This window comes from Oxyura jamaicensis, chromosome 4 (assembly GCF_011077185.1).
Source record: "Oxyura jamaicensis isolate SHBP4307 breed ruddy duck chromosome 4, BPBGC_Ojam_1.0, whole genome shotgun sequence".
Taxonomy (NCBI): domain Eukaryota; kingdom Metazoa; phylum Chordata; class Aves; order Anseriformes; family Anatidae; genus Oxyura; species Oxyura jamaicensis.
The window spans coordinates 31,957,248-31,969,564 of NC_048896.1; the positions used below are offsets into that span (position 1 = coordinate 31,957,248).

At 34.8% G+C, this 12,317-nt stretch overlaps 1 long non-coding RNA gene across 1 annotated transcript in view; it reads left to right on the top strand.

Moving 5' to 3' along the window:
- Positions 1 to 12,317, top strand: part of LOC118166006 — a 102,054-nt gene that overhangs the window by 14,507 nt on the left and 75,230 nt on the right. Inside the window, exon 2 of the long non-coding RNA XR_004750313.1 lies at positions 803 to 933. This is a non-coding gene — a long non-coding RNA (uncharacterized LOC118166006). The remainder of the gene's footprint in view (positions 1 to 802; positions 934 to 12,317) is intronic.

Genomic DNA, 12,317 nt, shown 5'->3' on the forward strand with positions numbered 1-12,317 from the left:
GTGTGTGTTTTCCTATTGTGATCTTTTTAAAAGAAAAAAAAATGAAAATTCTTGAACTTTCTTCTCTACATTATTATTTATTTTTTTTTATAGGATTTAATTCCATTGTTTATGTCATTTCCAACTGATAAAATATTCCTGCAGTGCTGCACAATGCTATAATTACTTCCTACTTTTGATGGATAAATTACGGTAAATGTTTATATGGTAAAACAACTATATTATCCATTATTTCTTTGTCTTCTAGATTGCAGTAGAGAGCTTCATTCCTGTGTCATAGTCTGTGCATATTATAACATGAAATCGAGGGGAGGAACTAGCTGATAGAACTTTTTAAATTTTAACAATGGAGGTTTCTTGAGGATTGGTGGTAAAACATTTAGAAAGAAAAAGGTGTTTTACCATTTTGCTTGAAATAAGGTTAATCTATTAAACATCAAATTTGCAAAAGTGATTTTAATGTGCATCAAAATTTGTGATTTTCCTTTCTCAGGGTATTGTAAGTACTGATGTTAGCTTTAATCTTGAAAATTCAGTTATCCAAGTTAGTTGTTGAATAAACATCAAAACTTGAAGTTAAAACATTTGTGTGGGTTTGTTTTACAATTAGTCTGTTACTCTGCATTTTTTAGGAATTTTACTCCATCACTCTCAGTGGGATCACTCAGTCCCAGCTAGGCTAGTTCTTTCATACTTCATGAAGATCTGACTTATATGAGACACAGCAGTGCAGACCTATGCTGTTTTGTGTGTTTGTGTGTGTCTGTATGCTTTATTTATATTCATACCTTTCCCCCCTTAGATGTCAAATTGCTTCTAAGAGAGAAACAAAGCAAGCAGGGCTACGGTCTTCACTTTCCATCAGGAATACCTCTGGAAGACTGGCAAAAAGGAAGCGATGACCACGCTGTCAGCTCTGCTGTAACTTACCAGGTAACACTGCGAATTGCATAGTGCACGGCTGTGGACAATTCCTACTTCTAGATCACAGTATACAGCTACTGTATATAGTGGTAGTTACCACTGCTTTGGAGTGCTGCAGACACTTTGTCTTTATACAAATCACACAGACTATATCACTTAAGGATTTAGCATTCGCACTTGAATGCAAACCAACCTGCATGAATAGCTTCTTAGAAAAGGGTGATCTCACTGGGAGACTTTTTATTATTTTGAATCTTTTATGATAATAAAAATCCTTCCTTTGAGATGGTTAGCAGTGGGAGAAATGCATCTTACTGGAGTCTTGGCTTGACACTATGCATTTATAGGTGATCCAGCACATACTGTAGGAGAAAATGAATGAAGGTGACAGAAGGCAGAGGGAAATACAAGGGAATTACAAGGGAAATAAATGGGAGGCTTTTCACAGGAGAAAAATCATTGTTTTAAGTGAGTTTCAAATACTATTTCAGTTTCATCTTTAGTTTTTACAAGTTTCCTCTCATTAGCTCACATAAGCATATTCCCAAAACTAAAATGAAATATGAGATATTTGAAACTTCATGTTGTTTATTCATGATAAATATGCCTAAAACTATGTTGCCTTAGCAGAAATATCTGTGCTCTAATAGCAAACATCAAGCAAATGAGGAGATGCAATCTTTTCTGGGAATTTCTAGGAACAAAGCTGGAAACTTAGACCCTGAAGTGTTACTGTGTAGCTTTTCTGCTACAGATCAGCTAATCTGTGCAATGGATGCACTCTGCCATCTAGATATCTTACACTGAACTTGTGATAATATGAAGTGCAGTTTTGATGCTTCATTCTGTATAGCAATGACAGATGTGTTGTTCACTTATTTATATACATCTATTAATATATAAATGTATATATTTATACAGGTATGCTTTATATATTTACCATGCTATATTTCTATAGCTTTTATTTCTATTCACGGGAGATCTTTTACATACCTTCTTTTTATATACATAGAATCACAGAATCATTAGGTTTGGAAAATACATCCAAGATCATGTGGTCCAACCATCACCCTACTACCGATGTCACTCACTAAACCATGTCCCTAACATAAATAAGTAAGACTAATTTGAATGTGATACTATACACTTGAACTGTGAGCAGATGGTTGGAAGATACACAATTAGGAGACAGAGTGCATCAGAACCATAGAGATGCATGCCAATGGATATGCCTGTATACTCCACCGCTATCTTCTAAAGCACTGCTGTTCTAAGTTCTCTGAGTTAAGAAATCATGATCACTTGATCACCTTGACTATAATAGTCACTGTGTTTTGAAGCCAAAGTATGACCAGTATGAAAAGTAGCGTGCATGCAGAATAAGATCTTAATGTAACTTTGAACTCAATACATTTTGTTTTATCTGTTTTCTTACCTGGCTGTGGTCAAAACAAAAATACCACCTGCAGGTTCAGATAACACCAAGAGTTGTAATACTGTTGAAAGGTTATGTTACATATTATTTCTCGTGGACAATAGTAAAATTTAAATGTGACATTATTCAGAGAAATTGTAATTAGGAATTGCTGTTAGTGAGAAAACCTGGCCATTTGTTGTCAAAAGGAGTTAATAAAGATTATTTCATTCTCTGCTATATCATCAAGCATACATTTTTACAGCCCTTATTCTCTTACACTCTTATTCTCTCTGCCTCAAAGTAAGGTTGATCATTTCTGTTGTTCAGAGGTGCATCTAAGTCAATAAATTGAAAAACCTTACCAAATCTTTGGCCTGTATAAAAAGACTTAGTTTTACTGCCAATGACAATAGCAAAAGTGAAAAAGTTACACCTTAGCAGCAAGAGCCTAAATAAGTTGTCTGAACCAGAAATTATGTTCACAAATGGTATTTTAATTTAGTGTAGAATATTTCTCTATCAACTGCTTAATTTTATCGTCAAATCATTAATTGTGCTATTAAAAAAAAAGGGGGGGGGTTTGAATGATTTTTTTGCATTAACTTTCTTGTTGTTGCATTTATTTACTTAATTGTGTGTCTGTGTGTGAAAAAATATGATTCCAAGAAAGAAAAATTTTGTAAGGTTATCACTAAGGGTTAAATGGAAAAAAAAAAAATGCACAGTTTCTACTCTGGCTGCCAATATTTTGCTTGCCTGGTATAGTCATAAACAAAAATGTATGAAAGATATTTTGGTCATTAGTTCCTGGACCTATAAATGGTAAGGTGTCTTTATGTTTCTGAAGGCTTGATTTTATAGGATTAGCATGTGAAATTTAATGCTAAGTAGCACTCTAAGCCTTACAGTTTTATCAATTTCTTAATTTACATTTCAGCTTAAAATTTAGATTTTATTTAAATACTCTATAAATATACACAATCCAGAATGACCATAGTAAAATATTTCTTTTGCATTAACAATGCAGCTCAGGAGCTTTGTGATAAATGGTGACATGTATATGCTGATCCCTTCTGGAAAATTGGAGCAATTCGTGACTTTGCCAAGAATTTGACATGCCACCCTAAATGTTTAATCAGGGATGTTGTGACATTCAATACTCCTTGTTTAAATATGTCAGTCAATTTTTTATTAAACCTCTTCAAAATGAAACAATCTGCTTTTGGGAAAAAAAAAAAAAAAAAAAAACACACACGACTGAATGAAACTAATGATATTAATAAGTTTCTCAATGGGTATGATATAAATAATCTAAAATCACCCATGATCCTCACTTCACTGAGCACAAACTTCCCATCTAAAAGTTTTCAATTGGAATAGAACTCAGAGGAGTGCTGTGTAAAATTAATGATCATGAAGCAAAGCTCACAGAGCATTAGTAGTCAGCTTCTGCCTCGGGTGAGACCAGGGAATAGATGCCATTCAGTCATCTGAACAGAATTTCTATGATAAAATCTGTCCTTCAAAATACCATAAGAGCCTAACAGGGACTTTCCGGTGACTTTCATCAGTGGATTCTATTCCAGCCATAGAAAATACATATTGGATTTCAGATAAGGGCCAGAGAAGCCAACTAAAAATAATAGTTATTAATCTGTTGGTGCTGATACTTCAGATTAAAGGGGCTATACATGTTATTTCTAATCCTGGAAAGCTTTGCTTGTTTGTATTATCTCTTAATTTTTTATATATAGCTTGGCTTTAGTTTACTGAGACTAGCTGAGTAATTTGGGAGAATTCATAGAATCACGGAATCATTTAGGTTGGAAGAGACCTCCAAGATCACTGAGTCCAACCTCTGACCTAACACTAACAAGTCCTCCACTAAACCATATCACTAAGCTCTAAATCTTTTTTAAATTTAGGTTTGTCTTTTAAATTTAGGATCATTTAGGACTATGTCTGAATTAAACTTCACAACATTATACATATTTTTATCAGATTATTTCTAATTCATAAAGATGCTCTTACTGGTGTTTCTCTAGTTGGTTTCTTATATACATCTTACCTGTTAAAGGTCTTTTTTTTTTTTTTTTTCCAACCTTCCCAAATTTACTAAGCTGGCCCCTCTGTAAGTTCACATAATAACATATGTAATTGAAGTTCTCAATAACATATGAAAATAGGGGTTTAGCTTAAAGGGAAAAGAAAGACCTTTCAAAATATTTCAGAGCAAAAGTCAGATACTTCATTTTTGCTTTAGGAATAATGTTGAAATTTGTTCAAAGCTCAGTATTTAAAACTAGCATGCTTGGAGACTTTTCAGGCCAATTCAGAGAATAATGCTACTACTAGATCTAACTTATAAAACATTTGAGAAAATAAGAAGAAAAGAGTAAAGAAACCTCCAGATAGAACAATTAAATTATTGACAAAATAATAAAGTAAGACTCTAATACTTTTTTTTAATTACAGAATTCCTGTGTTTGCCAGTGTTCCTTTCTAATTAGAAAGAACATACACTTGCAATACCCAGAACCCTTTCTAGTCACAGTAGTATATGACTAATGGCAGAAAATTTTGTTCTGTTTTCTTTGTTGTAATGCTGTGCCCCAGGATATCTACACCAATACTTATACCCAGACATAATATCCACCTGTGCTGTTTAGTGTGGACAAAAGATAAGACCAAGTATTATCTCCCAAAGTACAGGTTGGTCTCCAAAAGAAGCATCAGGTGCTCTGGAGCTTTCATGGCTCATGTGTATCCATGTCTCCTTTGAGAACATTGGTGCCTAACTCCAGAGATTCAGCATTTTAATTTAAAGAAAATCTTTATTTCATTCCTTACAGTCCTGGTTCAGCAAGAATCATGTGATAGACATATGCACAGGAATGTATTGTTTGTAGATATAATATACACAATGTGATTTTATAATGTAGCTGTAAATAAAATGTAATGGAATAGCTGGGTAAATAAGAACATTAAAACATTTCCATTATTGAAAAGGGCAAATTTCTAATGGAGACTTGGGACTTTATAAAGTATAGCAAACTCAACTGTCCATAGCCTATCTTGCATAAGGTGTAGTAAGATACTAACTTTCTTGTCACTGAGTAATGGTAGGTGGATCTTTAATCTTCAGAACCCACACTTCTTGTGTCACCAAGAAGTATCGGTACATCCAGCAACCTAATGAAGTACTCTGTTAACCCAAAGAGAGAACAATTAAAAATGGAGAAAAAAAATATAATTTCTCTTAAAGTTTTAAAGCTCCTTTTGTCATGTGACTGAAGATTTAGATTAAGTCACAAATGCATTCATTTTCTTTGCTAGAGAGGAGATTTCTGGAAATTATACTATGAAAATTCTAGAAAATAGCAGCCTGTATATATATATATGTATATTTTTGTCTAAAATTTCCTGTCTCCATTCTGTGACTGGTTTTGGCAGAGAATGTTACCATAACAGTTACCCTGGTTAAAACATGGCCTTTCCATTAGTCTAATCCATCACTGGAAATCACAACTAAATGAAGGATGAGGAGACTTTGATGTAGATCCTGAGGGCATTATAGCATTAAGGGTTGCTGAGGCCATTGGAAGAAATTATTGTTAATTGAGATGCTTCTTTTCCCCTTTCAGCACTTTTAATTTTCTGGTTCTGTGTTTATATGTAAATGTCATAATTCTAGAACTCGTAAGTATTTCCAGATAAAACTGAAGAGGCAGCACAGTTCTTGGGAGGGTCTCTTTTGGGAACAGTAGAGATAAGCGCTTGACTATGGGCAAAGTGGTGTTAGATTAGTATCCAAAGCTATCTTGTTTACTCCAGTTGAAATATTTAGGTTGTATTAACTGTAAGGCTCCTGGACATTTGGGCATTGTCTTAGCATTTCTTGACCACTTAGGAAGAGAACAAAAAAATGTAGGCTGACATGAAACCGTCTGTTCATTGTCTGAAGGCAGCTAACTCTTAAGCCTTTTAACAGAGAAAACAGAATTCTGGATGAAAAAATGTTCCTGCTAAAAATGTGAGAAACAACAAGCATTCCAAAACAAAGGGGTTTTGGAAGAACATCAGTGAGAAACCATATAGAAATACACAGAGACATATGTCTGATATTAAAACTCCCAGTGATTTGATCCGTATGTTTAGCAACTCAGGAAAAGTAGCACTTATACTTTATATATTATACAGAGAAGGAACAGCAGAAGCATAAAATACAGAAATGACTGGAATAAATGATCTTTTACTGTAGTGCACAAAAGAATGTTTGTGCTTTAGGATGAAATAGCAAACTACTGGAGAGCCCTGTTAATCATACTAAAGGCTGTATGGTGATATACCGAGGCCACAATGTTCCTCGGTTGCTGCAGCAGTGTGATAAAGTTATGCTGGCTCTTCATACCCCACCAATAAAAGTGAAGAAAACTTGCCTCGGTGTTGTGGAAGCAAGTCTTCCAAATGGAGGCAAGCCTCAGTGTGTGGGAAAGGAAAAACAGATGACGACAGTCTGCGTATTCGTTTTTTGCTGATAAGTGAAGTAAGAATGCCAGCTGTTATGGTTGAAAAGCTAGGTCCATGGATTACTAAAAAGGAAATTAATGTAGTCGTTATATATATATTTTTCCTATTTAGTAGTGTTTAGAGGCTCCAGTCAGGATTAGAGACTCATTATAATAGATGTTGTATAAACATTAAATAAAGATAGTCTTACATGGTAAATACAACATGCTGTTATTGTTTAGTTTAATGTTGAAACAAGTCGAGTTTTGTTTAAAGTTCCAGGAAGAGAGGTCATGTTTGAATAATGTTGTCCATATTTAATTAATACAACTAATTTAGTCATCCAAAATCCTCACAACAGTTAACAAAATTATATCTGTGGATTTGAAATTTCAGTGAAAGCTATCTAAAATATACTTCAGTTATTTTCAGGTGACAAGCTAGATATTTCATTGCATGATGATCTGGGGGTGGGGAAATGGAAGTAAATTTGTTTTCCAGCACAAAAGAACAGTGAATACAGTAGCACTATTTTATTTCCAGCATAGCTGTTTACTTAATAAATTTATTGGTAGCAACCTAGACAAAACTGAACAAAGTTGAAAAATACAGCATTTCAACACATACTGTAAAAAAAGAATGTGTATAGGTATAGTGCAATTCATTTAAATTTATCATGCTTTGAAATATATTGCATACTGGAGGAAAGATAATTTATCTTTATATCTTACATTATTATTGTAATCATTGAATAATATTTTAGTTTGTCATATGTCTAAAAAATATTGTCTTATTTCAGGAAAGCAGTAATCATTGTGTATGTTTGTTTGTCATGTTTATTTTAAAGTCATAACCTTCACCACACCTTGATTTTTCCTGGACTGGTAGAAAGAAGTGACGATCTTTTTCACTGCTTCAAGAGCAAATGGGTAGTATTTCGAAAGACTGTAGCATTAGCCTCATCTGGGGCATGAGGTACAGTAAAAAGTGTAGAGCATTTCTGTCACAATTTTCTAGTAAATACTTGGAGCAAGCCTATACTTGGACTCAGAAATCCCATGTAAAGAAGGTGCTACCAAAGCACTGACTGTGATTTAATGCATGGCCTTTTGACTGTTAGCAAGCTTCACATTGAGCAGCATGGCTATTTGTCTGCATTTTCTGTCTGATGCTGCTGTCAGGTTCATAAAAAGATAAAACAAGAATAAAAACCCTACCAACTGCTGCATACCCTGGAAATAATAATGTATACATAGTCTTTTATCATTCTGACAAAACACACAGCTTCTTACAGATGAGGTGCGAATGTTGTCTATTCCATACATCAAAAGGGGGTGGTTTTCTGAATTTTGTGATAAAGTACATGAAGCTCAGTACTAACAGATTATCTTCATTGGATTAAGCAATCTCTTCAAGTAGGAAATACTGCTGGCCACTGGAAGCTCACAGTAGTATTTTGTAGTGTAGAGGTGAACAGACAAGAAAACGTACAAACAGTATGGAGCATTTGTGTCTGTGAGATGCATAGTCTGGCAATTTCAGTGTTCAATACTACTAGCAGCCCCTTAGTTCATTGATGTTCATCTCCCTGGCTCTGTGATCAGGCAGATCAGCCACATTTATTTATTTATTATATCTGGATCCAAATGTATATGTAACCAAGACATGATCCTCTTATTGATAATATGTGGTGAAACAATGCACAATGAATTTTGCAAATGTTACAATAGGACTACCTAGTCCCTTCATTTCATGGCAGATGACTTTTTTCTTCTGTCAGATCAGTAGAACTACCTGACCTGTACTAGGTATCTGTAAGAAGCCTCTCAATATCATAAAGGTTCTTTAAAAAAAAAACAAAAAAAAAAAACAAAAAACTGAGGTTAGAAAAGCACAATAAAAATAATCGGTGGTTAGTTTTTATACACAATATTTTAAACATAAACTGTGTAACAAATATAAGCGATTTTTCTCTTTTTCCACTGACAAAGTAGAGCATTTTGAAAAGTTCTGTTAAAAAAACTGACAGTAGCTGGTCAAAAATGTGGACATGATTTATTTTTTTTCCAATGCAAAGTATTATTGCCATGTCTATACATTTTTATAATTCTTACTGAAAATGTTACATTGCATATCGTCATTTTTCATTGATTTTTGTATATCAGAATAAACTTCTCAATCACAAAACAGAATTCTTGAAAAACAATTCAAGCAATTTTAGCTCATTCAAAAAAAAATCATATTGTTTTTGCAGTCATTCAGGTATAACAATGGCAGACCTTAAATAGCAAATAACTCTTGGATTATGCTAGTATAATAATTACAGTGAAACGCATCAGTTTTTCTTTTCAGGTGTTGGCTACAATGAAAGACACTGCAAGTTTCTTAGGCTGTGGTTGGAAAGGTCTTTGAGGATCTAATAGCAAGTAAAGTAAGTGGTTATTTTTCTGCTTTTTAAAACAAACAAACAAACTTGTATTTGAAAGAAAAATGCTGTTCAATATTATATTGTACTTACCTTATTTTATTTTCACCTTATTGTGCGTCTGTTTTGATTTTAATGAACAAGAGATTTTAAAATGAAGATGAGAAAATAGATGGCACTTCGCTGTTTTCATTTTGCATTCAGCTGCATACTTTCATGTAACTACAGCTTTTGAAGAGATGTTAAACTTTGAAATTACATCACTGCAAACACATCATTATGTCATAGAGGAGCAGAAGTTAGCAGTGATCACTTGGAAAAAAATGCAACTCATTTATATAAATTGATAGCCCAGAGGAACCCAAGAACCATAAACTAAATATCCAAAACATTACAGCATATAAACTTCTGCAGAAAGCACTTCTGGAGCTTAATTAGAAATGCTTATTTTTGAAAGAAATCTTGTGGTTTGAATTAACAAATGTAATAAAATATTCAGACTAGGAGTTAAACTTATGTTTTCCTTCATCCTTTGAGATGGGACTTAAATAGGAATGGAACATATAAAGAGATTATTTATTATTATTATTTGACATCATATTAATACAATTTAATAGCAAAAAAATCTCTAGTGTAGCAATCTTTTAATAGTATTATATGATTTTTGATTTAGTAGTATACATATAAGAACAGTACCCAATATATTTTATCAATTCATCAACAAATGGTCCAGTTGTTACTGTCATTATATCTTAAGAGAAATAAAAAATAGTTCAATTACAGATTATTAATTCATATCCAAATAAATTAATGTCAATTAGTAATTTCTAAAATTGAAGCTCAACTAAGTGGGGAAAATCCTAGAAAAATATTTCTGCCATATCAGTCCATCTTCCTCTTATATGCCAACCATTTTACTCCTGATCATTTCACTGAAGGTTATTCATGCAAGAATGTTTACATGAGTATGTCTCAGCCTTCATGTTTGACACAAACAGTCAGAACATGTACTAAATGTTTGAATTGTAGAAAAATTATATTTTGGGGGCATTGTGGTAACTCCTGCACTGTAACAAGCTCTGGGGACTCTGCAAAGGCTAATTTTAGGCAACACACAGATCAGTCAGAGCTCAAACAGTGAATAAACTACACCCATGTTGCACTTCAATTTGGTGTGACTGGTGGTTGAAGACAACTGTTGCAGTAAGTGACTTTAGTAAGATATAAATATCCAATTTTCAGCCATCATGCTTCTGTAATTTTTTGATATTTTGCCCTTTCTAACTTATAGCTGATCTAGTTATCCCTCACCCTCTGTCATGATTCCTAGTCTCAGGAATTGTTTGGCAGTTGGACATTTTTTGTTTGATTCTGCATGAATACAAATGGGGAATAAAAAGGGAATATAACCAGAATATTAATTACTCATCTTGCTTTATGTGATCTAAATTCCATCCAAATTTATAGATTTCTAATACTATACTATACCTAGTCCTTCTAGGATGCCTAGATCAGAAATGTTAAGAATCACAGAATAGTCTAGGTTGGAAGAGACCTCCAAGATCACTGAGTCCAACCTCTGACCTGACCTAACACTAACAAATCTTCCACTAAACCATATCCCTAAGCTCTACATCTAAACATCTTTTAAAGACCTCAAGGAATGGTGACTCAACCACTTCCCTGGGCAGCCTATTCCAGTGACTAACAACCCGTTCAGTAAAAAAGTTCTTCCTAATATCCAACCTAAACCTCCCCTGGCACAACTTTAGCCCATTCCCCCTTGTCCTGTCACCAGGCACGTGGGAGAATAGACCAACTGCCACCTCGCTACAGCCTCCCTTCAGGTACTTGTAGAGAGCGATAAGGTCGCCCCTGAGCCTCCTCTTCTCCAGGCTAAACAGTCCCAGCTCCCTCAGCTGCTCCTTCTCCAGACCCTTCACCAGCTTTGTAGCCCTTCTCTGGACTCGCTCAAGCACCTCCATGTCCTTCTTGTAGCAAGGGGCCCAAAACTGAATGCAGTACCCAAGGTGCGGCCTCACCAGAGCCGAGTACAGGGGGACAATCACTTCCCTGGATCTGCTGGCCATGCTGTTTCTTATGCAAGCCAGGATGCTGCTGGCTTTCTTGGCTGCCTGAGCCCACTGCTGGCTAATATTCAGCTGACTGTCAACCACTACTCCCAGGTCCTTCTCTGCCAGGCAGCTTTCTAACCACACATCTCCCAGCCTGTAGCTCTGTTTCGGGTTGTTGTGCCCCAGGTGCAGGACCCAGCACTTGGCCTTGTTGAACTTCATACTGTTGGCCTCAGCCCATCGGTTCAGCCTATCCAGATCCTCCTGCAAAGAAGGTGTGATGAAATTTATACTTTCTCCATTTGGACTCAAAGGTGCGCTTTTTCCACCTTGCTCAGCTGATTCAACATCCAAGTGATGTATAGCATGGCTTTATTACAAAAAGTTATGTCACATTAACTATGTGATATTTCAACAGACAAACACAAGACACTGTGTAATAGCTTCAGCTGCTCACTGGTGTAGTGATGATATCCTCTGCCCTATTATGGTTGCTTGGATGCTCAGAAGAATGATCACTTTAAAGGCTTCTAAAACTATATCTTTTATAGCAGACAGGTAAAGAGATGTGCAAATCAAAGGGCTGCTGTCATTTCTGGCTGAAGGCCAAATGTCTTGGAACAATTCAGCAGAGAATTTGAATTGCTCACTCCATCATCTATAGTGGAATAAGACTAATAGTCAAAATTCTTTTTAAGCGATCAAAAATTTATGCCATGGCAGGCTCATAGCATTGGAGATGCATGTAATGTATTAGGAGTTAAAATATCAGATTTGGATACTTCTGCCAAAGTCTTTGTTGCTGCTATAACTTCAGGAGAACTTCACAGCTGTAATAGAGATTAGTAAATTATCGTAAATAAGTTGCTTATTGTGTTGGTTTGCACTGGAAGAATATTTAGTGAAATTAGTGTTAGTATTAGAGACACTTGAAAGATTTTGGTAAATCTAGCAGGGACTTTAAAAG